The 27,779-nt window shown below is 45.4% G+C and overlaps 26 non-coding genes across 26 annotated transcripts; all 26 read left to right on the top strand.

Moving 5' to 3' along the window:
• The first annotated feature begins 564 nt into the window (after positions 1–564).
• Positions 565–646, top strand: trnal-cag (transfer RNA leucine (anticodon CAG)). The gene has a single exon. It is a non-coding gene; the product is annotated as a tRNA-Leu (tRNA).
• A 973-nt stretch (positions 647–1,619) lies between these two features.
• On the top strand, positions 1,620–1,701 carry trnal-cag (transfer RNA leucine (anticodon CAG)). The gene has a single exon. It is a non-coding gene; the product is annotated as a tRNA-Leu (tRNA).
• Positions 1,702–2,674: 973 nt separating this feature from the next.
• Positions 2,675–2,756, top strand: trnal-cag (transfer RNA leucine (anticodon CAG)). The gene has a single exon. It is a non-coding gene; the product is annotated as a tRNA-Leu (tRNA).
• Positions 2,757–3,729: 973 nt separating this feature from the next.
• Positions 3,730–3,811, top strand: trnal-cag (transfer RNA leucine (anticodon CAG)). The gene has a single exon. It is a non-coding gene; the product is annotated as a tRNA-Leu (tRNA).
• Positions 3,812–4,784: 973 nt separating this feature from the next.
• trnal-cag (transfer RNA leucine (anticodon CAG)) lies at positions 4,785–4,866 on the top strand. Its single transcript has one exon. It is a non-coding gene; the product is annotated as a tRNA-Leu (tRNA).
• Positions 4,867–5,839: 973 nt separating this feature from the next.
• On the top strand, positions 5,840–5,921 carry trnal-cag (transfer RNA leucine (anticodon CAG)). The gene has a single exon. It is a non-coding gene; the product is annotated as a tRNA-Leu (tRNA).
• Positions 5,922–6,894: 973 nt separating this feature from the next.
• On the top strand, positions 6,895–6,976 carry trnal-cag (transfer RNA leucine (anticodon CAG)). Its single transcript has one exon. It is a non-coding gene; the product is annotated as a tRNA-Leu (tRNA).
• Positions 6,977–7,949: 973 nt separating this feature from the next.
• trnal-cag (transfer RNA leucine (anticodon CAG)) lies at positions 7,950–8,031 on the top strand. Its single transcript has one exon. It is a non-coding gene; the product is annotated as a tRNA-Leu (tRNA).
• A 973-nt stretch (positions 8,032–9,004) lies between these two features.
• Positions 9,005–9,086, top strand: trnal-cag (transfer RNA leucine (anticodon CAG)). Its single transcript has one exon. It is a non-coding gene; the product is annotated as a tRNA-Leu (tRNA).
• Positions 9,087–10,059: 973 nt separating this feature from the next.
• On the top strand, positions 10,060–10,141 carry trnal-cag (transfer RNA leucine (anticodon CAG)). The gene has a single exon. It is a non-coding gene; the product is annotated as a tRNA-Leu (tRNA).
• Positions 10,142–11,114: 973 nt separating this feature from the next.
• On the top strand, positions 11,115–11,196 carry trnal-cag (transfer RNA leucine (anticodon CAG)). The gene has a single exon. It is a non-coding gene; the product is annotated as a tRNA-Leu (tRNA).
• A 973-nt stretch (positions 11,197–12,169) lies between these two features.
• Positions 12,170–12,251, top strand: trnal-cag (transfer RNA leucine (anticodon CAG)). The gene has a single exon. It is a non-coding gene; the product is annotated as a tRNA-Leu (tRNA).
• Positions 12,252–13,224: 973 nt separating this feature from the next.
• trnal-cag (transfer RNA leucine (anticodon CAG)) lies at positions 13,225–13,306 on the top strand. The gene has a single exon. It is a non-coding gene; the product is annotated as a tRNA-Leu (tRNA).
• A 973-nt stretch (positions 13,307–14,279) lies between these two features.
• On the top strand, positions 14,280–14,361 carry trnal-cag (transfer RNA leucine (anticodon CAG)). The gene has a single exon. It is a non-coding gene; the product is annotated as a tRNA-Leu (tRNA).
• A 973-nt stretch (positions 14,362–15,334) lies between these two features.
• Positions 15,335–15,416, top strand: trnal-cag (transfer RNA leucine (anticodon CAG)). Its single transcript has one exon. It is a non-coding gene; the product is annotated as a tRNA-Leu (tRNA).
• A 973-nt stretch (positions 15,417–16,389) lies between these two features.
• Positions 16,390–16,471, top strand: trnal-cag (transfer RNA leucine (anticodon CAG)). Its single transcript has one exon. It is a non-coding gene; the product is annotated as a tRNA-Leu (tRNA).
• A 973-nt stretch (positions 16,472–17,444) lies between these two features.
• On the top strand, positions 17,445–17,526 carry trnal-cag (transfer RNA leucine (anticodon CAG)). The gene has a single exon. It is a non-coding gene; the product is annotated as a tRNA-Leu (tRNA).
• Positions 17,527–18,499: 973 nt separating this feature from the next.
• Positions 18,500–18,581, top strand: trnal-cag (transfer RNA leucine (anticodon CAG)). Its single transcript has one exon. It is a non-coding gene; the product is annotated as a tRNA-Leu (tRNA).
• A 973-nt stretch (positions 18,582–19,554) lies between these two features.
• Positions 19,555–19,636, top strand: trnal-cag (transfer RNA leucine (anticodon CAG)). Its single transcript has one exon. It is a non-coding gene; the product is annotated as a tRNA-Leu (tRNA).
• A 973-nt stretch (positions 19,637–20,609) lies between these two features.
• Positions 20,610–20,691, top strand: trnal-cag (transfer RNA leucine (anticodon CAG)). Its single transcript has one exon. It is a non-coding gene; the product is annotated as a tRNA-Leu (tRNA).
• A 973-nt stretch (positions 20,692–21,664) lies between these two features.
• On the top strand, positions 21,665–21,746 carry trnal-cag (transfer RNA leucine (anticodon CAG)). Its single transcript has one exon. It is a non-coding gene; the product is annotated as a tRNA-Leu (tRNA).
• Positions 21,747–22,719: 973 nt separating this feature from the next.
• trnal-cag (transfer RNA leucine (anticodon CAG)) lies at positions 22,720–22,801 on the top strand. Its single transcript has one exon. It is a non-coding gene; the product is annotated as a tRNA-Leu (tRNA).
• A 973-nt stretch (positions 22,802–23,774) lies between these two features.
• On the top strand, positions 23,775–23,856 carry trnal-cag (transfer RNA leucine (anticodon CAG)). Its single transcript has one exon. It is a non-coding gene; the product is annotated as a tRNA-Leu (tRNA).
• Positions 23,857–24,829: 973 nt separating this feature from the next.
• Positions 24,830–24,911, top strand: trnal-cag (transfer RNA leucine (anticodon CAG)). Its single transcript has one exon. It is a non-coding gene; the product is annotated as a tRNA-Leu (tRNA).
• A 973-nt stretch (positions 24,912–25,884) lies between these two features.
• On the top strand, positions 25,885–25,966 carry trnal-cag (transfer RNA leucine (anticodon CAG)). Its single transcript has one exon. It is a non-coding gene; the product is annotated as a tRNA-Leu (tRNA).
• A 970-nt stretch (positions 25,967–26,936) lies between these two features.
• trnal-cag (transfer RNA leucine (anticodon CAG)) lies at positions 26,937–27,018 on the top strand. Its single transcript has one exon. It is a non-coding gene; the product is annotated as a tRNA-Leu (tRNA).
• Positions 27,019–27,779: the final 761 nt, after the last annotated feature.

Below are 27,779 nucleotides of genomic sequence, written 5' to 3'. Positions count from 1 at the left end.
GAGTTGCATCACAATCCTTCCTCCTGTGCAATCACACAACACGTACATTGTTACGACATCACTTAACAGGCAGCGCCAGTCATTAAGTTTATCATGCCTGCAATGCAACCAACACACGTATTTCTCACAACAGCTCGCATTTTGCCAGCTATCGGGTAAAATTTTCTGCAGTGTGTTGGCGCCTTTCATGTCCCAAAACGCTTTACAGCCAATGAAGTATTTTTAAAGTGAGTCACTGTTGTAATGTGGGAAATGGCGCAGCCAGGATGCACACAGCACGATCCCACAAACAGCAATGTGTTCATGACCAGATAATCTGTTTTTGTCAGTGATGTTGATATAGGAATAAATATTGAATGAATGTTGTAACTGGTTTGTCCCAACATGCACCTAATTTCTGTTGTTGCCCTGTGGATACGTAGGTTCCTGTGACCGGTATGTTGCAAAATCGTTTCTCGAGAGTTCACTGTCTACCACTTTAATTGCCTTAATTATTATTTTCCGCATGGCAAAGTCACATTTCACTCAACGGTCACTCGTTCCAGAACAGAAGCTGCGTCCAGTGGTAGCGTGGCCGAGCGGTCTAAGGCGCTGGATCCAGGTTCCAGTCTCTTCGGAGGCGTGGGTTCAAATCCCACCGCTGCCAGAATTTTCCCTGCGTAACACTTGCATTCTGTCAGCACAAGCATGGGCACCTGTTTCACAATGGGGCCATTTTGGTGTGGAAAAGTAGTTGGACTGTGAGCGGTGCCTTTCGTTTGTTGGCAAATGGCAATACCATCGAAGAGTTTGATGTCACCACTTGAAAATTGAAGGCCAGTTGAGCATGCTTTTTGCACGCTGGCCGCATTTGTGTGGATAAAAAGTAAATGTCAGAAGTGGGATTGGAAACCACGCCGCTAGAAGTGGGCTTGGCACCCACGTCCCAGAATACACCAACCTTTGGTAAGGTAAGGGTTACAGTCTTTGAGTTTGGCACCTTAAACCACTCGGCTATTTTGATAATGAACCGACTGTAACTGCAGAAAAGCGTACTCCAATTCTGCACATTTACTGAGTTGCATCACAATCCTTCCTCCTGTGCAATCACACAACACGTACATTGTTACGACATCACTTAACAGGCAGCGCCAGTCATTAAGTTTATCATGCCTGCAATGCAACCAACACACGTATTTCTCACAACAGCTCGCATTTTGCCAGCTATCGGGTAAAATTTTCTGCAGTGTGTTGGCGCCTTTCATGTCCCAAAACGCTTTACAGCCAATGAAGTATTTTTAAAGTGAGTCACTGTTGTAATGTGGGAAATGGCGCAGCCAGTATGCACACAGCACGATCCCACAAACAGCAATGTGTTCATGACCAGATAATCTGTTTTTGTCAGTGATGTTGATATAGGAATAAATATTGAATGAATGTTGTAACTGGTTTGTCCCAACATGCACCTAATTTCTGTTGTTGCCCTGTGGATACGTAGGTTCCTGTGACCGGTATGTTGCAAAATCGTTTCTCGAGAGTTCACTGTCTACCACTTTAATTGCCTTAATTATTATTTTCCGCATAACAAAGTCACATTACACTCAACGGTCACTCGTTCCAGAACAGAAGCTGCTTCCAGTGGTAGCGTGGCCGAGCGGTCTAAGGCGCTGGATCCAGGTTCCAGTCTCTTCGGAGGCGTGGGTTCAAATCCCACCGCTGCCAGAATTTTCCCTGCGTAACACTTGCATTCTGTCAGCACAAGCATGGGCACCTGTTTCACAATGGGGCCATTTTGGTGTGGAAAAGTAGTTGGACTGTGAGCGGTGCCTTTAGTTTGTTGGCAAATGGCAATACCATCGAAGTGTTTGATGTCACCACTTGAAAATTGAAGGCCAGTTGAGCATGCTTTTTGCACGCTGGCCGCATTTGTGTGGATAAAAAGTAAATGTCAGAAGTGGGATTGGAAACCACGCCGCTAGAAGTGGGCTTGGCACCCACGTCCCAGAATACACCAACCTTTGGTAAGGTAAGGGTTACAGTCTTTGAGTTTGGCACCTTAAACCACTCGGCTATTTTGATAATGAACCGACTGTAACTGCAGAAAAGCGTACTCCAATTCTGCACATTTACTGAGTTGCATCACAATCCTTCCTCCTGTGCAATCACACAACACGTACATTGTTACGACATCACTTAACAGGCAGCGCCAATCATTAAGTTTATCATGCCTGCAATGCAACCAACACACGTATTTCTCACAACAGCTCGCATTTTGCCAGCTATCGGGTAAAATTTTCTGCAGTGTGTTGGCGCCTTTCATGTCCCAAAACGCTTTACAGCCAATGAAGTATTTTTAAAGTGAGTCACTGTTGTAATGTGGGAAATGGCGCAGCCAGTATGCACACAGCACGATCCCACAAACAGCAATGTGTTCATGACCAGATAATCTGTTTTTGTCAGTGATGTTGATATAGGAATAAATATTGAATGAATGTTGTAACTGGTTTGTCCCAACATGCACCTAATTTCTGTTGTTGCCCTGTGGATACGTAGGTGCCTGTGACCGGTATGTTGCAAAATCGTTTCTCGAGAGTTTACTGTCTACCACTTTAATTGCCTTAATTATTATTTTCCGCATAACAAAGTCACATTACACTCAACGGTCACTCGTTCCAGAACAGAAGCTGCTTCCAGTGGTAGCGTGGCCGAGCGGTCTAAGGCGCTGGATCCAGGTTCCAGTCTCTTCGGAGGCGTGGGTTCAAATCCCACCGCTGCCAGAATTTTCCCTGCGTAACACTTGCATTCTGTCAGCACAAGCATGGGCACCTGTTTCACAATGGGCCCATTTTGGTGTGGAAAAGTAGTTGGACTGTGAGCGGTGCCTTTCGTTTGTTGGCAAATGGCAATACCATCGAAGAGTTTGATGTCACCACTTGAAAATTGAAGGCCAGTTGAGCATGCTTTTTGCACGCTGGCCGCATTTGTGTGGATAAAAAGTAAATGTCAGAAGTGGGATTGGAAACCACGCCGCTAGAAGTGGGCTTGGCACCCACGTCCCAGAATACACCAACCTTTGGTAAGGTAAGGGTTACAGTCTTTGAGTTTGGCACCTTAAACCACTCGGCTATTTTGATAATGAACCGACTGTAACTGCAGAAAAGCGTACTCCAATTCTGCACATTTACTGAGTTGCATCACAATCCTTCCTCCTGTGCAATCACACAACACGTACATTGTTACGACATCACTTAACAGGCAGCGCCAATCATTAAGTTTATCATGCCTGCAATGCAACCAACACACGTATTTCTCACAACAGCTCGCATTTTGCCAGCTATCGGGTAAAATTTTCTGCAGTGTGTTGGCGCCTTTCATGTCCCAAAACGCTTTACAGCCAATGAAGTATTTTTAAAGTGAGTCACTGTTGTAATGTGGGAAATGGCGCAGCCAGTATGCACACAGCACGATCCCACAAACAGCAATGTGTTCATGACCAGATAATCTGTTTTTGTCAGTGATGTTGATATAGGAATAAATATTGAATGAATGTTGTAACTGGTTTGTCCCAACATGCACCTAATTTCTGTTGTTGCCCTGTGGATACGTAGGTTCCTGTGACCGGTATGTTGCAAAATCGTTTCTCGAGAGTTCACTGTCTACCACTTTAATTGCCTTAATTATTATTTTCCGCATAACAAAGTCACATTACACTCAACGGTCACTCGTTCCAGAACAGAAGCTGCTTCCAGTGGTAGCGTGGCCGAGCGGTCTAAGGCGCTGGATCCAGGTTCCAGTCTCTTCGGAGGCGTGGGTTCAAATCCCACCGCTGCCAGAATTTTCCCTGCGTAACACTTGCATTCTGTCAGCACAAGCATGGGCACCTGTTTCACAATGGGGCCATTTTGGTGTGGAAAAGTAGTTGGACTGTGAGCGGTGCCTTTAGTTTGTTGGCAAATGGCAATACCATCGAAGTGTTTGATGTCACCACTTGAAAATTGAAGGCCAGTTGAGCATGCTTTTTGCACGCTGGCCGCATTTGTGTGGATAAAAAGTAAATGTCAGAAGTGGGATTGGAAACCACGCCGCTAGAAGTGGGCTTGGCACCCACGTCCCAGAATACACCAACCTTTGGTAAGGTAAGGGTTACAGTCTTTGAGTTTGGCACCTTAAACCACTCGGCTATTTTGATAATGAACCGACTGTAACTGCAGAAAAGCGTACTCCAATTCTGCACATTTACTGAGTTGCATCACAATCCTTCCTCCTGTGCAATCACACAACACGTACATTGTTACGACATCACTTAACAGGCAGCGCCAGTCATTAAGTTTATCATGCCTGCAATGCAACCAACACACGTATTTCTCACAACAGCTCGCATTTTGCCAGCTATCGGGTAAAATTTTCTGCAGTGTGTTGGCGCCTTTCATGTCCCAAAACGCTTTACAGCCAATGAAGTATTTTTAAAGTGAGTCACTGTTCTAATGTGGGAAATGGCGCAGCCAGTATGCACACAGCACGATCCCACAAACAGCAATGTGTTCATGACCAGATAATCTGTTTTTGTCAGTGATGTTGATATAGGAATAAATATTGAATGAATGTTGTAACTGGTTTGTCCCAACATGCACCTAATTTCTGTTGTTGCCCTGTGGATACGTAGGTTCCTGTGACCGGTATGTTGCAAAATCGTTTCTCGAGAGTTCACTGTCTACCACTTTAATTGCCTTAATTATTATTTTCCGCATAACAAAGTCACATTACACTCAACGGTCACTCGTTCCAGAACAGAAGCTGCTTCCAGTGGTAGCGTGGCCGAGCGGTCTAAGGCGCTGGATCCAGGTTCCAGTCTCTTCGGAGGCGTGGGTTCAAATCCCACCGCTGCCAGAATTTTCCCTGCGTAACACTTGCATTCTGTCAGCACAAGCATGGGCACCTGTTTCACAATGGGGCCATTTTGGTGTGGAAAAGTAGTTGGACTGTGAGCGGTGCCTTTAGTTTGTTGGCAAATGGCAATACCATCGAAGTGTTTGATGTCACCACTTGAAAATTGAAGGCCAGTTGAGCATGCTTTTTGCACGCTGGCCGCATTTGTGTGGATAAAAAGTAAATGTCAGAAGTGGGATTGGAAACCACGCCGCTAGAAGTGGGCTTGGCACCCACGTCCCAGAATACACCAACCTTTGGTAAGGTAAGGGTTACAGTCTTTGAGTTTGGCACCTTAAACCACTCGGCTATTTTGATAATGAACCGACTGTAACTGCAGAAAAGCGTACTCCAATTCTGCACATTTACTGAGTTGCATCACAATCCTTCCTCCTGTGCAATCACACAACACGTACATTGTTACGACATCACTTAACAGGCAGCGCCAATCATTAAGTTTATCATGCCTGCAATGCAACCAACACACGTATTTCTCACAACAGCTCGCATTTTGCCAGCTATCGGGTAAAATTTTCTGCAGTGTGTTGGCGCCTTTCATGTCCCAAAACGCTTTACAGCCAATGAAGTATTTTTAAAGTGAGTCACTGTTGTAATGTGGGAAATGGCGCAGCCAGTATGCACACAGCACGATCCCACAAACAGCAATGTGTTCATGACCAGATAATCTGTTTTTGTCAGTGATGTTGATATAGGAATAAATATTGAATGAATGTTGTAACTGGTTTGTCCCAACATGCACCTAATTTCTGTTGTTGCCCTGTGGATACGTAGGTGCCTGTGACCGGTATGTTGCAAAATCGTTTCTCGAGAGTTTACTGTCTACCACTTTAATTGCCTTAATTATTATTTTCCGCATAACAAAGTCACATTACACTCAACGGTCACTCGTTCCAGAACAGAAGCTGCTTCCAGTGGTAGCGTGGCCGAGCGGTCTAAGGCGCTGGATCCAGGTTCCAGTCTCTTCGGAGGCGTGGGTTCAAATCCCACCGCTGCCAGAATTTTCCCTGCGTAACACTTGCATTCTGTCAGCACAAGCATGGGCACCTGTTTCACAATGGGCCCATTTTGGTGTGGAAAAGTAGTTGGACTGTGAGCGGTGCCTTTCGTTTGTTGGCAAATGGCAATACCATCGAAGAGTTTGATGTCACCACTTGAAAATTGAAGGCCAGTTGAGCATGCTTTTTGCACGCTGGCCGCATTTGTGTGGATAAAAAGTAAATGTCAGAAGTGGGATTGGAAACCACGCCGCTAGAAGTGGGCTTGGCACCCACGTCCCAGAATACACCAACCTTTGGTAAGGTAAGGGTTACAGTCTTTGAGTTTGGCACCTTAAACCACTCGGCTATTTTGATAATGAACCGACTGTAACTGCAGAAAAGCGTACTCCAATTCTGCACATTTACTGAGTTGCATCACAATCCTTCCTCCTGTGCAATCACACAACACGTACATTGTTACGACATCACTTAACAGGCAGCGCCAATCATTAAGTTTATCATGCCTGCAATGCAACCAACACACGTATTTCTCACAACAGCTCGCATTTTGCCAGCTATCGGGTAAAATTTTCTGCAGTGTGTTGGCGCCTTTCATGTCCCAAAACGCTTTACAGCCAATGAAGTATTTTTAAAGTGAGTCACTGTTGTAATGTGGGAAATGGCGCAGCCAGTATGCACACAGCACGATCCCACAAACAGCAATGTGTTCATGACCAGATAATCTGTTTTTGTCAGTGATGTTGATATAGGAATAAATATTGAATGAATGTTGTAACTGGTTTGTCCCAACATGCACCTAATTTCTGTTGTTGCCCTGTGGATACGTAGGTTCCTGTGACCGGTATGTTGCAAAATCGTTTCTCGAGAGTTCACTGTCTACCACTTTAATTGCCTTAATTATTATTTTCCGCATAACAAAGTCACATTACACTCAACGGTCACTCGTTCCAGAACAGAAGCTGCTTCCAGTGGTAGCGTGGCCGAGCGGTCTAAGGCGCTGGATCCAGGTTCCAGTCTCTTCGGAGGCGTGGGTTCAAATCCCACCGCTGCCAGAATTTTCCCTGCGTAACACTTGCATTCTGTCAGCACAAGCATGGGCACCTGTTTCACAATGGGGCCATTTTGGTGTGGAAAAGTAGTTGGACTGTGAGCGGTGCCTTTAGTTTGTTGGCAAATGGCAATACCATCGAAGTGTTTGATGTCACCACTTGAAAATTGAAGGCCAGTTGAGCATGCTTTTTGCACGCTGGCCGCATTTGTGTGGATAAAAAGTAAATGTCAGAAGTGGGATTGGAAACCACGCCGCTAGAAGTGGGCTTGGCACCCACGTCCCAGAATACACCAACCTTTGGTAAGGTAAGGGTTACAGTCTTTGAGTTTGGCACCTTAAACCACTCGGCTATTTTGATAATGAACCGACTGTAACTGCAGAAAAGCGTACTCCAATTCTGCACATTTACTGAGTTGCATCACAATCCTTCCTCCTGTGCAATCACACAACACGTACATTGTTACGACATCACTTAACAGGCAGCGCCAGTCATTAAGTTTATCATGCCTGCAATGCAACCAACACACGTATTTCTCACAACAGCTCGCATTTTGCCAGCTATCGGGTAACATTTTCTGCAGTGTGTTGGCGCCTTTCATGTCCCAAAACGCTTTACAGCCAATGAAGTATTTTTAAAGTGAGTCACTGTTGTAATGTGGGAAATGGCGCAGCCAGTATGCACACAGCACGATCCCACAAACAGCAATGTGTTCATGACCAGATAATCTGTTTTTGTCAGTGATGTTGATATAGGAATAAATATTGAATGAATGTTGTAACTGGTTTGTCCCAACATGCACCTAATTTCTGTTGTTGCCCTGTGGATACGTAGGTGCCTGTGACCGGTATGTTGCAAAATCGTTTCTCGAGAGTTTACTGTCTACCACTTTAATTGCCTTAATTATTATTTTCCGCATAACAAAGTCACATTACACTCAACGGTCACTCGTTCCAGAACAGAAGCTGCTTCCAGTGGTAGCGTGGCCGAGCGGTCTAAGGCGCTGGATCCAGGTTCCAGTCTCTTCGGAGGCGTGGGTTCAAATCCCACCGCTGCCAGAATTTTCCCTGCGTAACACTTGCATTCTGTCAGCACAAGCATGGGCACCTGTTTCACAATGGGCCCATTTTGGTGTGGAAAAGTAGTTGGACTGTGAGCGGTGCCTTTCGTTTGTTGGCAAATGGCAATACCATCGAAGAGTTTGATGTCACCACTTGAAAATTGAAGGCCAGTTGAGCATGCTTTTTGCACGCTGGCCGCATTTGTGTGGATAAAAAGTAAATGTCAGAAGTGGGATTGGAAACCACGCCGCTAGAAGTGGGCTTGGCACCCACGTCCCAGAATACACCAACCTTTGGTAAGGTAAGGGTTACAGTCTTTGAGTTTGGCACCTTAAACCACTCGGCTATTTTGATAATGAACCGACTGTAACTGCAGAAAAGCGTACTCCAATTCTGCACATTTACTGAGTTGCATCACAATCCTTCCTCCTGTGCAATCACACAACACGTACATTGTTACGACATCACTTAACAGGCAGCGCCAATCATTAAGTTTATCATGCCTGCAATGCAACCAACACACGTATTTCTCACAACAGCTCGCATTTTGCCAGCTATCGGGTAAAATTTTCTGCAGTGTGTTGGCGCCTTTCATGTCCCAAAACGCTTTACAGCCAATGAAGTATTTTTAAAGTGAGTCACTGTTGTAATGTGGGAAATGGCGCAGCCAGTATGCACACAGCACGATCCCACAAACAGCAATGTGTTCATGACCAGATAATCTGTTTTTGTCAGTGATGTTGATATAGGAATAAATATTGAATGAATGTTGTAACTGGTTTGTCCCAACATGCACCTAATTTCTGTTGTTGCCCTGTGGATACGTAGGTTCCTGTGACCGGTATGTTGCAAAATCGTTTCTCGAGAGTTCACTGTCTACCACTTTAATTGCCTTAATTATTATTTTCCGCATGGCAAAGTCACATTTCACTCAACGGTCACTCGTTCCAGAACAGAAGCTGCGTCCAGTGGTAGCGTGGCCGAGCGGTCTAAGGCGCTGGATCCAGGTTCCAGTCTCTTCGGAGGCGTGGGTTCAAATCCCACCGCTGCCAGAATTTTCCCTGCGTAACACTTGCATTCTGTCAGCACAAGCATGGGCACCTGTTTCACAATGGGGCCATTTTGGTGTGGAAAAGTAGTTGGACTGTGAGCGGTGCCTTTCGTTTGTTGGCAAATGGCAATACCATCGAAGAGTTTGATGTCACCACTTGAAAATTGAAGGCCAGTTGAGCATGCTTTTTGCACGCTGGCCGCATTTGTGTGGATAAAAAGTAAATGTCAGAAGTGGGATTGGAAACCACGCCGCTAGAAGTGGGCTTGGCACCCACGTCCCAGAATACACCAACCTTTGGTAAGGTAAGGGTTACAGTCTTTGAGTTTGGCACCTTAAACCACTCGGCTATTTTGATAATGAACCGACTGTAACTGCAGAAAAGCGTACTCCAATTCTGCACATTTACTGAGTTGCATCACAATCCTTCCTCCTGTGCAATCACACAACACGTACATTGTTACGACATCACTTAACAGGCAGCGCCAGTCATTAAGTTTATCATGCCTGCAATGCAACCAACACACGTATTTCTCACAACAGCTCGCATTTTGCCAGCTATCGGGTAAAATTTTCTGCAGTGTGTTGGCGCCTTTCATGTCCCAAAACGCTTTACAGCCAATGAAGTATTTTTAAAGTGAGTCACTGTTGTAATGTGGGAAATGGCGCAGCCAGTATGCACACAGCACGATCCCACAAACAGCAATGTGTTCATGACCAGATAATCTGTTTTTGTCAGTGATGTTGATATAGGAATAAATATTGAATGAATGTTGTAACTGGTTTGTCCCAACATGCACCTAATTTCTGTTGTTGCCCTGTGGATACGTAGGTTCCTGTGACCGGTATGTTGCAAAATCGTTTCTCGAGAGTTCACTGTCTACCACTTTAATTGCCTTAATTATTATTTTCCGCATAACAAAGTCACATTACACTCAACGGTCACTCGTTCCAGAACAGAAGCTGCTTCCAGTGGTAGCGTGGCCGAGCGGTCTAAGGCGCTGGATCCAGGTTCCAGTCTCTTCGGAGGCGTGGGTTCAAATCCCACCGCTGCCAGAATTTTCCCTGCGTAACACTTGCATTCTGTCAGCACAAGCATGGGCACCTGTTTCACAATGGGGCCATTTTGGTGTGGAAAAGTAGTTGGACTGTGAGCGGTGCCTTTAGTTTGTTGGCAAATGGCAATACCATCGAAGTGTTTGATGTCACCACTTGAAAATTGAAGGCCAGTTGAGCATGCTTTTTGCACGCTGGCCGCATTTGTGTGGATAAAAAGTAAATGTCAGAAGTGGGATTGGAAACCACGCCGCTAGAAGTGGGCTTGGCACCCACGTCCCAGAATACACCAACCTTTGGTAAGGTAAGGGTTACAGTCTTTGAGTTTGGCACCTTAAACCACTCGGCTATTTTGATAATGAACCGACTGTAACTGCAGAAAAGCGTACTCCAATTCTGCACATTTACTGAGTTGCATCACAATCCTTCCTCCTGTGCAATCACACAACACGTACATTGTTACGACATCACTTAACAGGCAGCGCCAGTCATTAAGTTTATCATGCCTGCAATGCAACCAACACACGTATTTCTCACAACAGCTCGCATTTTGCCAGCTATCGGGTAACATTTTCTGCAGTGTGTTGGCGCCTTTCATGTCCCAAAACGCTTTACAGCCAATGAAGTATTTTTAAAGTGAGTCACTGTTGTAATGTGGGAAATGGCGCAGCCAGTATGCACACAGCACGATCCCACAAACAGCAATGTGTTCATGACCAGATAATCTGTTTTTGTCAGTGATGTTGATATAGGAATAAATATTGAATGAATGTTGTAACTGGTTTGTCCCAACATGCACCTAATTTCTGTTGTTGCCCTGTGGATACGTAGGTTCCTGTGACCGGTATGTTGCAAAATCGTTTCTCGAGAGTTCACTGTCTACCACTTTAATTGCCTTAATTATTATTTTCCGCATAACAAAGTCACATTACACTCAACGGTCACTCGTTCCAGAACAGAAGCTGCTTCCAGTGGTAGCGTGGCCGAGCGGTCTAAGGCGCTGGATCCAGGTTCCAGTCTCTTCGGAGGCGTGGGTTCAAATCCCACCGCTGCCAGAATTTTCCCTGCGTAACACTTGCATTCTGTCAGCACAAGCATGGGCACCTGTTTCACAATGGGGCCATTTTGGTGTGGAAAAGTAGTTGGACTGTGAGCGGTGCCTTTAGTTTGTTGGCAAATGGCAATACCATCGAAGTGTTTGATGTCACCACTTGAAAATTGAAGGCCAGTTGAGCATGCTTTTTGCACGCTGGCCGCATTTGTGTGGATAAAAAGTAAATGTCAGAAGTGGGATTGGAAACCACGCCGCTAGAAGTGGGCTTGGCACCCACGTCCCAGAATACACCAACCTTTGGTAAGGTAAGGGTTACAGTCTTTGAGTTTGGCACCTTAAACCACTCGGCCACCCTGACAATGAACCGACTGTAACTGCAGAAAAGCGTGCTCCAATTCTGCACATTTACTGAGTTGCATCACAATCCTTCCTCCTGTGCAATCACACAACACGTACATTGTTACGACATCACTTAACAGGCAGCGCCAGTCATTAAGTTTATCATGCCTGCAATGCAACCAACACACGTATTTCTCACAACAGCTCGCATTTTGCCAGCTATCGGGTAAAGTTTTCTGCAGTGTGTTGGCGCCTTTCATGTCCCAAAACGCTTTACAGCCAATGAAGTATTTTTAAAGTGAGTCACTGTTGTAATGTGGGAAATGGCGCAGCCAGTATGCACACAGCACGATCCCACAAACAGCAATGTGTTCATGACCAGATAATCTGTTTTTGTCAGTGATGTTGATATAGGAATAAATATTGAATGAATGTTGTAACTGGTTTGTCCCAACATGCACCTAATTTCTGTTGTTGCCCTGTGGATACGTAGGTGCCTGTGACCGGTATGTTGCAAAATCGTTTCTCGAGAGTTTACTGTCTACCACTTTAATTGCCTTAATTATTATTTTCCGCATAACAAAGTCACATTACACTCAACGGTCACTCGTTCCAGAACAGAAGCTGCTTCCAGTGGTAGCGTGGCCGAGCGGTCTAAGGCGCTGGATCCAGGTTCCAGTCTCTTCGGAGGCGTGGGTTCAAATCCCACCGCTGCCAGAATTTTCCCTGCGTAACACTTGCATTCTGTCAGCACAAGCATGGGCACCTGTTTCACAATGGGGCCATTTTGGTGTGGAAAAGTAGTTGGACTGTGAGCGGTGCCTTTCGTTTGTTGGCAAATGGCAATACCATCGAAGAGTTTGATGTCACCACTTGAAAATTGAAGGCCAGTTGAGCATGCTTTTTGCACGCTGGCCGCATTTGTGTGGATAAAAAGTAAATGTCAGAAGTGGGATTGGAAACCACGCCGCTAGAAGTGGGCTTGGCACCCACGTCCCAGAATACACCAACCTTTGGTAAGGTAAGGGTTACAGTCTTTGAGTTTGGCACCTTAAACCACTCGGCCACCCTGACAATGAACCGACTGTAACTGCAGAAAAGCGTGCTCCAATTCTGCACATTTACTGAGTTGCATCACAATCCTTCCTCCTGTGCAATCACACAACACGTACATTGTTACGACATCACTTAACAGGCAGCGCCAGTCATTAAGTTTATCATGCCTGCAATGCAACCAACACACGTATTTCTCACAACAGCTCGCATTTTGCCAGCTATCGGGTAAAGTTTTCTGCAGTGTGTTGGCGCCTTTCATGTCCCAAAACGCTTTACAGCCAATGAAGTATTTTTAAAGTGAGTCACTGTTGTAATGTGGGAAATGGCGCAGCCAGTATGCACACAGCACGATCCCACAAACAGCAATGTGTTCATGACCAGATAATCTGTTTTTGTCAGTGATGTTGATATAGGAATAAATATTGAATGAATGTTGTAACTGGTTTGTCCCAACATGCACCTAATTTCTGTTGTTGCCCTGTGGATACGTAGGTGCCTGTGACCGGTATGTTGCAAAATCGTTTCTCGAGAGTTTACTGTCTACCACTTTAATTGCCTTAATTATTATTTTCCGCATAACAAAGTCACATTACACTCAACGGTCACTCGTTCCAGAACAGAAGCTGCTTCCAGTGGTAGCGTGGCCGAGCGGTCTAAGGCGCTGGATCCAGGTTCCAGTCTCTTCGGAGGCGTGGGTTCAAATCCCACCGCTGCCAGAATTTTCCCTGCGTAACACTTGCATTCTGTCAGCACAAGCATGGGCACCTGTTTCACAATGGGGCCATTTTGGTGTGGAAAAGTAGTTGGACTGTGAGCGGTGCCTTTCGTTTGTTGGCAAATGGCAATACCATCGAAGAGTTTGATGTCACCACTTGAAAATTGAAGGCCAGTTGAGCATGCTTTTTGCACGCTGGCCGCATTTGTGTGGATAAAAAGTAAATGTCAGAAGTGGGATTGGAAACCACGCCGCTAGAAGTGGGCTTGGCACCCACGTCCCAGAATACACCAACCTTTGGTAAGGTAAGGGTTACAGTCTTTGAGTTTGGCACCTTAAACCACTCGGCTATTTTGATAATGAACCGACTGTAACTGCAGAAAAGCGTACTCCAATTCTGCACATTTACTGAGTTGCATCACAATCCTTCCTCCTGTGCAATCACACAACACGTACATTGTTACGACATCACTTAACAGGCAGCGCCAATCATTAAGTTTATCATGCCTGCAATGCAACCAACACACGTATTTCTCACAACAGCTCGCATTTTGCCAGCTATCGGGTAAAATTTTCTGCAGTGTGTTGGCGCCTTTCATGTCCCAAAACGCTTTACAGCCAATGAAGTATTTTTAAAGTGAGTCACTGTTGTAATGTGGGAAATGGCGCAGCCAGGATGCACACAGCACGATCCCACAAACAGCAATGTGTTCATGACCAGATAATCTGTTTTTGTCAGTGATGTTGATATAGGAATAAATATTGAATGAATGTTGTAACTGGTTTGTCCCAACATGCACCTAATTTCTGTTGTTGCCCTGTGGATACGTAGGTTCCTGTGACCGGTATGTTGCAAAATCGTTTCTCGAGAGTTCACTGTCTACCACTTTAATTGCCTTAATTATTATTTTCCGCATAACAAAGTCACATTACACTCAACGGTCACTCGTTCCAGAACAGAAGCTGCTTCCAGTGGTAGCGTGGCCGAGCGGTCTAAGGCGCTGGATCCAGGTTCCAGTCTCTTCGGAGGCGTGGGTTCAAATCCCACCGCTGCCAGAATTTTCCCTGCGTAACACTTGCATTCTGTCAGCACAAGCATGGGCACCTGTTTCACAATGGGGCCATTTTGGTGTGGAAAAGTAGTTGGACTGTGAGCGGTGCCTTTAGTTTGTTGGCAAATGGCAATACCATCGAAGTGTTTGATGTCACCACTTGAAAATTGAAGGCCAGTTGAGCATGCTTTTTGCACGCTGGCCGCATTTGTGTGGATAAAAAGTAAATGTCAGAAGTGGGATTGGAAACCACGCCGCTAGAAGTGGGCTTGGCACCCACGTCCCAGAATACACCAACCTTTGGTAAGGTAAGGGTTACAGTCTTTGAGTTTGGCACCTTAAACCACTCGGCCACCCTGACAATGAACCGACTGTAACTGCAGAAAAGCGTACTCCAATTCTGCACATTTACTGAGTTGCATCACAATCCTTCCTCCTGTGCAATCACACAACACGTACATTGTTACGACATCACTTAACAGGCAGCGCCAGTCATTAAGTTTATCATGCCTGCAATGCAACCAACACACGTATTTCTCACAACAGCTCGCATTTTGCCAGCTATCGGGTAAAGTTTTCTGCAGTGTGTTGGCGCCTTTCATGTCCCAAAACGCTTTACAGCCAATGAAGTATTTTTAAAGTGAGTCACTGTTGTAATGTGGGAAATGGCGCAGCCAGTATGCACACAGCACGATCCCACAAACAGCAATGTGTTCATGACCAGATAATCTGTTTTTGTCAGTGATGTTGATATAGGAATAAATATTGAATGAATGTTGTAACTGGTTTGTCCCAACATGCACCTAATTTCTGTTGTTGCCCTGTGGATACGTAGGTGCCTGTGACCGGTATGTTGCAAAATCGTTTCTCGAGAGTTTACTGTCTACCACTTTAATTGCCTTAATTATTATTTTCCGCATAACAAAGTCACATTACACTCAACGGTCACTCGTTCCAGAACAGAAGCTGCTTCCAGTGGTAGCGTGGCCGAGCGGTCTAAGGCGCTGGATCCAGGTTCCAGTCTCTTTGGAGGCGTGGGTTCAAATCCCACCGCTGCCAGAATTTTCCCTGCGTAACACTTGCATTCTGTCAGCACAAGCATGGGCACCTGTTTCACAATGGGGCCATTTTGGTGTGGAAAAGTAGTTGGACTGTGAGCGGTGCCTTTCGTTTGTTGGCAAATGGCAATACCATCGAAGAGTTTGATGTCACCACTTGAAAATTGAAGGCCAGTTGAGCATGCTTTTTGCACGCTGGCCGCATTTGTGTGGATAAAAAGTAAATGTCAGAAGTGGGATTGGAAACCACGCCGCTAGAAGTGGGCTTGGCACCCACGTCCCAGAATACACCAACCTTTGGTAAGGTAAGGGTTACAGTCTTTGAGTTTGGCACCTTAAACCACTCGGCCACCCTGACAATGAACCGACTGTAACTGCAGAAAAGCGTGCTCCAATTCTGCACATTTACTGAGTTGCATCACAATCCTTCCTCCTGTGCAATCACACAACACGTACATTGTTACGACATCACTTAACAGGCAGCGCCAGTCATTAAGTTTATCATGCCTGCAATGCAACCAACACACGTATTTCTCACAACAGCTCGCATTTTGCCAGCTATCGGGTAAAGTTTTCTGCAGTGTGTTGGCGCCTTTCATGTCCCAAAACGCTTTACAGCCAATGAAGTATTTTTAAAGTGAGTCACTGTTGTAATGTGGGAAATGGCGCAGCCAGTATGCACACAGCACGATCCCACAAACAGCAATGTGTTCATGACCAGATAATCTGTTTTTGTCAGTGATGTTGATATAGGAATAAATATTGAATGAATGTTGTAACTGGTTTGTCCCAACATGCACCTAATTTCTGTTGTTGCCCTGTGGATACGTAGGTTCCTGTGACCGGTATGTTGCAAAATCGTTTCTCGAGAGTTCACTGTCTACCACTTTAATTGCCTTAATTATTATTTTCCGCATAACAAAGTCACATTACACTCAACGGTCACTCGTTCCAGAACAGAAGCTGCTTCCAGTGGTAGCGTGGCCGAGCGGTCTAAGGCGCTGGATCCAGGTTCCAGTCTCTTCGGAGGCGTGGGTTCAAATCCCACCGCTGCCAGAATTTTCCCTGCGTAACACTTGCATTCTGTCAGCACAAGCATGGGCACCTGTTTCACAATGGGGCCATTTTGGTGTGGAAAAGTAGTTGGACTGTGAGCGGTGCCTTTCGTTTGTTGGCAAATGGCAATACCATCGAAGAGTTTGATGTCACCACTTGAAAATTGAAGGCCAGTTGAGCATGCTTTTTGCACGCTGGCCGCATTTGTGTGGATAAAAAGTAAATGTCAGAAGTGGGATTGGAAACCACGCCGCTAGAAGTGGGCTTGGCACCCACGTCCCAGAATACACCAACCTTTGGTAAGGTAAGGGTTACAGTCTTTGAGTTTGGCACCTTAAACCACTCGGCTATTTTGATAATGAACCGACTGTAACTGCAGAAAAGCGTACTCCAATTCTGCACATTTACTGAGTTGCATCACAATCCTTCCTCCTGTGCAATCACACAACACGTACATTGTTACGACATCACTTAACAGGCAGCGCCAATCATTAAGTTTATCATGCCTGCAATGCAACCAACACACGTATTTCTCACAACAGCTCGCATTTTGCCAGCTATCGGGTAAAATTTTCTGCAGTGTGTTGGCGCCTTTCATGTCCCAAAACGCTTTACAGCCAATGAAGTATTTTTAAAGTGAGTCACTGTTGTAATGTGGGAAATGGCGCAGCCAGGATGCACACAGCACGATCCCACAAACAGCAATGTGTTCATGACCAGATAATCTGTTTTTGTCAGTGATGTTGATATAGGAATAAATATTGAATGAATGTTGTAACTGGTTTGTCCCAACATGCACCTAATTTCTGTTGTTGCCCTGTGGATACGTAGGTTCCTGTGACCGGTATGTTGCAAAATCGTTTCTCGAGAGTTCACTGTCTACCACTTTAATTGCCTTAATTATTATTTTCCGCATAACAAAGTCACATTACACTCAACGGTCACTCGTTCCAGAACAGAAGCTGCTTCCAGTGGTAGCGTGGCCGAGCGGTCTAAGGCGCTGGATCCAGGTTCCAGTCTCTTCGGAGGCGTGGGTTCAAATCCCACCGCTGCCAGAATTTTCCCTGCGTAACACTTGCATTCTGTCAGCACAAGCATGGGCACCTGTTTCACAATGGGGCCATTTTGGTGTGGAAAAGTAGTTGGACTGTGAGCGGTGCCTTTAGTTTGTTGGCAAATGGCAATACCATCGAAGTGTTTGATGTCACCACTTGAAAATTGAAGGCCAGTTGAGCATGCTTTTTGCACGCTGGCCGCATTTGTGTGGATAAAAAGTAAATGTCAGAAGTGGGATTGGAAACCACGCCGCTAGAAGTGGGCTTGGCACCCACGTCCCAGAATACACCAACCTTTGGTAAGGTAAGGGTTACAGTCTTTGAGTTTGGCACCTTAAACCACTCGGCCACCCTGACAATGAACCGACTGTAACTGCAGAAAAGCGTGCTCCAATTCTGCACATTTACTGAGTTGCATCACAATCCTTCCTCCTGTGCAATCACACAACACGTACATTGTTACGACATCACTTAACAGGCAGCGCCAGTCATTAAGTTTATCATGCCTGCAATGCAACCAACACACGTATTTCTCACAACAGCTCGCATTTTGCCAGCTATCGGGTAAAGTTTTCTGCAGTGTGTTGGCGCCTTTCATGTCCCAAAACGCTTTACAGCCAATGAAGTATTTTTAAAGTGAGTCACTGTTGTAATGTGGGAAATGGCGCAGCCAGTATGCACACAGCACGATCCCACAAACAGCAATGTGTTCATGACCAGATAATCTGTTTTTGTCAGTGATGTTGATATAGGAATAAATATTGAATGAATGTTGTAACTGGTTTGTCCCAACATGCACCTAATTTCTGTTGTTGCCCTGTGGATACGTAGGTGCCTGTGACCGGTATGTTGCAAAATCGTTTCTCGAGAGTTTACTGTCTACCACTTTAATTGCCTTAATTATTATTTTCCGCATAACAAAGTCACATTACACTCAACGGTCACTCGTTCCAGAACAGAAGCTGCTTCCAGTGGTAGCGTGGCCGAGCGGTCTAAGGCGCTGGATCCAGGTTCCAGTCTCTTCGGAGGCGTGGGTTCAAATCCCACCGCTGCCAGAATTTTCCCTGCGTAACACTTGCATTCTGTCAGCACAAGCATGGGCACCTGTTTCACAATGGGGCCATTTTGGTGTGGAAAAGTAGTTGGACTGTGAGCGGTGCCTTTCGTTTGTTGGCAAATGGCAATACCATCGAAGAGTTTGATGTCACCACTTGAAAATTGAAGGCCAGTTGAGCATGCTTTTTGCACGCTGGCCGCATTTGTGTGGATAAAAAGTAAATGTCAGAAGTGGGATTGGAAACCACGCCGCTAGAAGTGGGCTTGGCACCCACGTCCCAGAATACACCAACCTTTGGTAAGGTAAGGGTTACAGTCTTTGAGTTTGGCACCTTAAACCACTCGGCCACCCTGACAATGAACCGACTGTAACTGCAGAAAAGCGTGCTCCAATTCTGCACATTTACTGAGTTGCATCACAATCCTTCCTCCTGTGCAATCACACAACACGTACATTGTTACGACATCACTTAACAGGCAGCGCCAGTCATTAAGTTTATCATGCCTGCAATGCAACCAACACACGTATTTCTCACAACAGCTCGCATTTTGCCAGCTATCGGGTAAAGTTTTCTGCAGTGTGTTGGCGCCTTTCATGTCCCAAAACGCTTTACAGCCAATGAAGTATTTTTAAAGTGAGTCACTGTTGTAATGTGGGAAATGGCGCAGCCAGTATGCACACAGCACGATCCCACAAACAGCAATGTGTTCATGACCAGATAATCTGTTTTTGTCAGTGATGTTGATATAGGAATAAATATTGAATGAATGTTGTAACTGGTTTGTCCCAACATGCACCTAATTTCTGTTGTTGCCCTGTGGATACGTAGGTGCCTGTGACCGGTATGTTGCAAAATCGTTTCTCGAGAGTTTACTGTCTACCACTTTAATTGCCTTAATTATTATTTTCCGCATAACAAAGTCACATTACACTCAACGGTCACTCGTTCCAGAACAGAAGCTGCTTCCAGTGGTAGCGTGGCCGAGCGGTCTAAGGCGCTGGATCCAGGTTCCAGTCTCTTCGGAGGCGTGGGTTCAAATCCCACCGCTGCCAGAATTTTCCCTGCGTAACACTTGCATTCTGTCAGCACAAGCATGGGCACCTGTTTCACAATGGGGCCATTTTGGTGTGGAAAAGTAGTTGGACTGTGAGCGGTGCCTTTCGTTTGTTGGCAAATGGCAATACCATCGAAGAGTTTGATGTCACCACTTGAAAATTGAAGGCCAGTTGAGCATGCTTTTTGCACGCTGGCCGCATTTGTGTGGATAAAAAGTAAATGTCAGAAGTGGGATTGGAAACCACGCCGCTAGAAGTGGGCTTGGCACCCACGTCCCAGAATACACCAACCTTTGGTAAGGTAAGGGTTACAGTCTTTGAGTTTGGCACCTTAAACCACTCGGCTATTTTGATAATGAACCGACTGTAACTGCAGAAAAGCGTACTCCAATTCTGCACATTTACTGAGTTGCATCACAATCCTTCCTCCTGTGCAATCACACAACACGTACATTGTTACGACATCACTTAACAGGCAGCGCCAATCATTAAGTTTATCATGCCTGCAATGCAACCAACACACGTATTTCTCACAACAGCTCGCATTTTGCCAGCTATCGGGTAAAATTTTCTGCAGTGTGTTGGCGCCTTTCATGTCCCAAAACGCTTTACAGCCAATGAAGTATTTTTAAAGTGAGTCACTGTTGTAATGTGGGAAATGGCGCAGCCAGTATGCACACAGCACGATCCCACAAACAGCAATGTGTTCATGACCAGATAATCTGTTTTTGTCAGTGATGTTGATATAGGAATAAATATTGAATGAATGTTGTAACTGGTTTGTCCCAACATGCACCTAATTTCTGTTGTTGCCCTGTGGATACGTAGGTTCCTGTGACCGGTATGTTGCAAAATCGTTTCTCGAGAGTTCACTGTCTACCACTTTAATTGCCTTAATTATTATTTTCCGCATAACAAAGTCACATTACACTCAACGGTCACTCGTTCCAGAACAGAAGCTGCTTCCAGTGGTAGCGTGGCCGAGCGGTCTAAGGCGCTGGATCCAGGTTCCAGTCTCTTCGGAGGCGTGGGTTCAAATCCCACCGCTGCCAGAATTTTCCCTGCGTAACACTTGCATTCTGTCAGCACAAGCATGGGCACCTGTTTCACAATGGGGCCATTTTGGTGTGGAAAAGTAGTTGGACTGTGAGCGGTGCCTTTAGTTTGTTGGCAAATGGCAATACCATCGAAGTGTTTGATGTCACCACTTGAAAATTGAAGGCCAGTTGAGCATGCTTTTTGCACGCTGGCCGCATTTGTGTGGATAAAAAGTAAATGTCAGAAGTGGGATTGGAAACCACGCCGCTAGAAGTGGGCTTGGCACCCACGTCCCAGAATACACCAACCTTTGGTAAGGTAAGGGTTACAGTCTTTGAGTTTGGCACCTTAAACCACTCGGCTATTTTGATAATGAACCGACTGTAACTGCAGAAAAGCGTACTCCAATTCTGCACATTTACTGAGTTGCATCACAATCCTTCCTCCTGTGCAATCACACAACACGTACATTGTTACGACATCACTTAACAGGCAGCGCCAATCATTAAGTTTATCATGCCTGCAATGCAACCAACACACGTATTTCTCACAACAGCTCGCATTTTGCCAGCTATCGGGTAAAATTTTCTGCAGTGTGTTGGCGCCTTTCATGTCCCAAAACGCTTTACAGCCAATGAAGTATTTTTAAAGTGAGTCACTGTTGTAATGTGGGAAATGGCGCAGCCAGTATGCACACAGCACGATCCCACAAACAGCAATGTGTTCATGACCAGATAATCTGTTTTTGTCAGTGATGTTGATATAGGAATAAATATTGAATGAATGTTGTAACTGGTTTGTCCCAACATGCACCTAATTTCTGTTGTTGCCCTGTGGATACGTAGGTGCCTGTGACCGGTATGTTGCAAAATCGTTTCTCGAGAGTTTACTGTCTACCACTTTAATTGCCTTAATTATTATTTTCCGCATAACAAAGTCACATTACACTCAACGGTCACTCGTTCCAGAACAGAAGCTGCTTCCAGTGGTAGCGTGGCCGAGCGGTGTAAGGCGCTGGATCCAGGTTCCAGTCTCTTCGGAGGCGTGGGTTCAAATCCCACCGCTGCCAGAATTTTCCCTGCGTAACACTTGCATTCTGTCAGCACAAGCATGGGCACCTGTTTCACAATGGGGCCATTTTGGTGTGGAAAAGTAGTTGGACTGTGAGCGGTGCCTTTAGTTTGTTGGCAAATGGCAATACCATCGAAGTGTTTGATGTCACCACTTGAAAATTGAAGGCCAGTTGAGCATGCTTTTTGCACGCTGGCCGCATTTGTGTGGATAAAAAGTAAATGTCAGAAGTGGGATTGGAAACCACGCCGCTAGAAGTGGGCTTGGCACCCACGTCCCAGAATACACCAACCTTTGGTAAGGTAAGGGTTACAGTCTTTGAGTTTGGCACCTTAAACCACTCGGCTATTTTGATAATGAACCGACTGTAACTGCAGAAAAGCGTACTCCAATTCTGCACATTTACTGAGTTGCATCACAATCCTTCCTCCTGTGCAATCACACAACACGTACATTGTTACGACATCACTTAACAGGCAGCGCCAATCATTAAGTTTATCATGCCTGCAATGCAACCAACACACGTATTTCTCACAACAGCTCGCATTTTGCCAGCTATCGGGTAAAATTTTCTGCAGTGTGTTGGCGCCTTTCATGTCCCAAAACGCTTTACAGCCAATGAAGTATTTTTAAAGTGAGTCACTGTTGTAATGTGGGAAATGGCGCAGCCAGTATGCACACAGCACGATCCCACAAACAGCAATGTGTTCATGACCAGATAATCTGTTTTTGTCAGTGATGTTGATATAGGAATAAATATTGAATGAATGTTGTAACTGGTTTGTCCCAACATGCACCTAATTTCTGTTGTTGCCCTGTGGATACGTAGGTGCCTGTGACCGGTATGTTGCAAAATCGTTTCTCGAGAGTTTACTGTCTACCACTTTAATTGCCTTAATTATTATTTTCCGCATAACAAAGTCACATTACACTCAACGGTCACTCGTTCCAGAACAGAAGCTGCTTCCAGTGGTAGCGTGGCCGAGCGGTCTAAGGCGCTGGATCCAGGTTCCAGTCTCTTCGGAGGCGTGGGTTCAAATCCCACCGCTGCCAGAATTTTCCCTGCGTAACACTTGCATTCTGTCAGCACAAGCATGGGCACCTGTTTCACAATGGGGCCATTTTGGTGTGGAAAAGTAGTTGGACTGTGAGCAGTGCCTTTCGTTTGTTGGCAAATGGCAATACCATCGAAGAGTTTGATGTCACCACTTGAAAATTGAAGGCCAGTTGAGCATGCTTTTTGCACGCTGGCCGCATTTGTGTGGATAAAAAGTAAATGTCAGAAGTGGGATTGGAAACCACGCCGCTAGAAGTGGGCTTGGCACCCACGTCCCAGAATACACCAACCTTTGGTAAGGTAAGGGTTACAGTCTTTGAGTTTGGCACCTTAAACCACTCGGCTATTTTGATAATGAACCGACTGTAACTGCAGAAAAGCGTACTCCAATTCTGCACATTTACTGAGTTGCATCACAATCCTTCCTCCTGTGCAATCACACAACACGTACATTGTTACGACATCACTTAACAGGCAGCGCCAATCATTAAGTTTATCATGCCTGCAATGCAACCAACACACGTATTTCTCACAACAGCTCGCATTTTGCCAGCTATCGGGTAAAATTTTCTGCAGTGTGTTGGCGCCTTTCATGTCCCAAAACGCTTTACAGCCAATGAAGTATTTTTAAAGTGAGTCACTGTTGTAATGTGGGAAATGGCGCAGCCAGTATGCACACAGCACGATCCCACAAACAGCAATGTGTTCATGACCAGATAATCTGTTTTTGTCAGTGATGTTGATATAGGAATAAATATTGAATGAATGTTGTAACTGGTTTGTCCCAACATGCACCTAATTTCTGTTGTTGCCCTGTGGATACGTAGGTTCCTGTGACCGGTATGTTGCAAAATCGTTTCTCGAGAGTTCACTGTCTACCACTTTAATTGCCTTAATTATTATTTTCCGCATAACAAAGTCACATTACACTCAACGGTCACTCGTTCCAGAACAGAAGCTGCTTCCAGTGGTAGCGTGGCCGAGCGGTCTAAGGCGCTGGATCCAGGTTCCAGTCTCTTCGGAGGCGTGGGTTCAAATCCCACCGCTGCCAGAATTTTCCCTGCGTAACACTTGCATTCTGTCAGCACAAGCATGGGCACCTGTTTCACAATGGGGCCATTTTGGTGTGGAAAAGTAGTTGGACTGTGAGCGGTGCCTTTAGTTTGTTGGCAAATGGCAATACCATCGAAGTGTTTGATGTCACCACTTGAAAATTGAAGGCCAGTTGAGCATGCTTTTTGCACGCTGGCCGCATTTGTGTGGATAAAAAGTAAATGTCAGAAGTGGGATTGGAAACCACGCCGCTAGAAGTGGGCTTGGCACCCACGTCCCAGAATACACCAACCTTTGGTAAGGTAAGGGTTACAGTCTTTGAGTTTGGCACCTTAAACCACTCGGCTATTTTGATAATGAACCGACTGTAACTGCAGAAAAGCGTACTCCAATTCTGCACATTTACTGAGTTGCATCACAATCCTTCCTCCTGTGCAATCACACAACACGTACATTGTTACGACATCACTTAACAGGCAGCGCCAGTCATTAAGTTTATCATGCCTGCAATGCAACCAACACACGTATTTCTCACAACAGCTCGCATTTTGCCAGCTATCGGGTAAAATTTTCTGCAGTGTGTTGGCGCCTTTCATGTCCCAAAACGCTTTACAGCCAATGAAGTATTTTTAAAGTGAGTCACTGTTGTAATGTGGGAAATGGCGCAGCCAGGATGCACACAGCACGATCCCACAAACAGCAATGTGTTCATGACCAGATAATCTGTTTTTGTCAGTGATGTTGATATAGGAATAAATATTGAATGAATGTTGTAACTGGTTTGTCCCAACATGCACCTAATTTCTGTTGTTGCCCTGTGGATACGTAGGTTCCTGTGACCGGTATGTTGCAAAATCGTTTCTCGAGAGTTTACTGTCTACCACTTTAATTGCCTTAATTATTATTTTCCGCATAACAAAGTCACATTACACTCAACGGTCACTCGTTCCAGAACAGAAGCTGCTTCCAGTGGTAGCGTGGCCGAGCGGTCTAAGGCGCTGGATCCAGGTTCCAGTCTCTTCGGAGGCGTGGGTTCAAATCCCACCGCTGCCAGAATTTTCCCTGCGTAACACTTGCATTCTGTCAGCACAAGCATGGGCACCTGTTTCACAATGGGGCCATTTTGGTGTGGAAAAGTAGTTGGACTGTGAGCGGTGCCTTTAGTTTGTTGGCAAATGGCAATACCATCGAAGTGTTTGATGTCACCACTTGAAAATTGAAGGCCAGTTGAGCATGCTTTTTGCACGCTGGCCGCATTTGTGTGGATAAAAAGTAAATGTCAGAAGTGGGATTGGAAACCACGCCGCTAGAAGTGGGCTTGGCACCCACGTCCCAGAATACACCAACCTTTGGTAAGGTAAGGGTTACAGTCTTTGAGTTTGGCACCTTAAACCACTCGGCTATTTTGATAATGAACCGACTGTAACTGCAGAAAAGCGTACTCCAATTCTGCACATTTACTGAGTTGCATCACAATCCTTCCTCCTGTGCAATCACACAACACGTACATTGTTACGACATCACTTAACAGGCAGCGCCAATCATTAAGTTTATCATGCCTGCAATGCAACCAACACACGTATTTCTCACAACAGCTCGCATTTTGCCAGCTATCGGGTAAAATTTTCTGCAGTGTGTTGGCGCCTTTCATGTCCCAAAACGCTTTACAGCCAATGAAGTATTTTTAAAGTGAGTCACTGTTGTAATGTGGGAAATGGCGCAGCCAGTATGCACACAGCACGATCCCACAAACAGCAATGTGTTCATGACCAGATAATCTGTTTTTGTCAGTGATGTTGATATAGGAATAAATATTGAATGAATGTTGTAACTGGTTTGTCCCAACATGCACCTAATTTCTGTTGTTGCCCTGTGGATACGTAGGTTCCTGTGACCGGTATGTTGCAAAATCGTTTCTCGAGAGTTCACTGTCTACCACTTTAATTGCCTTAATTATTATTTTCCGCATAACAAAGTCACATTACACTCAACGGTCACTCGTTCCAGAACAGAAGCTGCTTCCAGTGGTAGCGTGGCCGAGCGGTCTAAGGCGCTGGATCCAGGTTCCAGTCTCTTCGGAGGCGTGGGTTCAAATCCCACCGCTGCCAGAATTTTCCCTGCGTAACACTTGCATTCTGTCAGCACAAGCATGGGCACCTGTTTCACAATGGGGCCATTTTGGTGTGGAAAAGTAGTTGGACTGTGAGCGGTGCCTTTAGTTTGTTGGCAAATGGCAATACCATCGAAGTGTTTGATGTCACCACTTGAAAATTGAAGGCCAGTTGAGCATGCTTTTTGCACGCTGGCCGCATTTGTGTGGATAAAAAGTAAATGTCAGAAGTGGGATTGGAAACCACGCCGCTAGAAGTGGGCTTGGCACCCACGTCCCAGAATACACCAACCTTTGGTAAGGTAAGGGTTACAGTCTTTGAGTTTGGCACCTTAAACCACTTGGCTATTTTGATAATGAACCGACTGTAACTGCAGAAAAGCGTACTCCAATTCTGCACATTTACTGAGTTGCATCACAATCCTTCCTCCTGTGCAATCACACAACACGTACATTGTTACATCACTTAACAGGGAGCGCCAGTCATTAAGTTTATCATGCCTGCAATGCAACCAACACACGTATTTCTCACAACAGCTCGCATTTTGCCAGCTATCGGGTAAAATTTTCTGCAGTGTGTTGGCGCCTTTCATGTCCCAAAACGCTTTACAGCCAATGAAGTATTTTTAAAGTGAGTCACTGTTGTAATGTGGGAAATGGCGCAGCCAGGATGCACACAGCACGATCCCACAAACAGCAATGTGTTCATGACCAGATAATCTGTTTTTGTCAGTGATGTTGATATAGGAATAAATATTGAATGAATGTTGTAACTGGTTTGTCCCAACATGCACCTAATTTCTGTTGTTGCCCTGTGGATACGTAGGTTCCTGTGACCGGTATGTTGCAAAATCGTTTCTCGAGAGTTCACTGTCTACCACTTTAATTGCCTTAATTATTATTTTCCGCATAACAAAGTCACATTACACTCAACGGTCACTCGTTCCAGAACAGAAGCTGCTTCCAGTGGTAGCGTGGCCGAGCGGTCTAAGGCGCTGGATCCAGGTTCCAGTCTCTTCGGAGGCGTGGGTTCAAATCCCACCGCTGCCAGAATTTTCCCTGCGTAACACTTGCATTCTGTCAGCACAAGCATGGGCACCTGTTTCACAATGGGGCCATTTTGGTGTGGAAAAGTAGTTGGACTGTGAGCGGTGCCTTTAGTTTGTTGGCAAATGGCAATACCATCGAAGTGTTTGATGTCACCACTTGAAAATTGAAGGCCAGTTGAGCATGCTTTTTGCACGCTGGCCGCATTTGTGTGGATAAAAAGTAAATGTCAGAAGTGGGATTGGAAACCACGCCGCTAGAAGTGGGCTTGGCACCCACGTCCCAGAATACACCAACCTTTGGTAAGGTAAGGGTTACAGTCTTTGAGTTTGGCACCTTAAACCACTCGGCCACCCTGACAATGAACCGACTGTAACTGCAGAAAAGCGTGCTCCAATTCTGCACATTTACTGAGTTGCATCACAATCCTTCCTCCTGTGCAATCACACAACACGTACATTGTTACGACATCACTTAACAGGCAGCGCCAGTCATTAAGTTTATCATGCCTGCAATGCAACCAACACACGTATTTCTCACAACAGCTCGCATTTTGCCAGCTATCGGGTAAAGTTTTCTGCAGTGTGTTGGCGCCTTTCATGTCCCAAAACGCTTTACAGCCAATGAAGTATTTTTAAAGTGAGTCACTGTTGTAATGTGGGAAATGGCGCAGCCAGTATGCACACAGCACGATCCCACAAACAGCAATGTGTTCATGACCAGATAATCTGTTTTTGTCAGTGATGTTGATATAGGAATAAATA

This window comes from Pristiophorus japonicus, chromosome 8 (assembly GCF_044704955.1).
Source record: "Pristiophorus japonicus isolate sPriJap1 chromosome 8, sPriJap1.hap1, whole genome shotgun sequence".
Taxonomy (NCBI): Eukaryota; Metazoa; Chordata; class Chondrichthyes; family Pristiophoridae; genus Pristiophorus; species Pristiophorus japonicus.
Note: the sequence above shows the minus strand (reverse complement) of the source record. Positions and strands in the feature narration are given on the sequence as shown.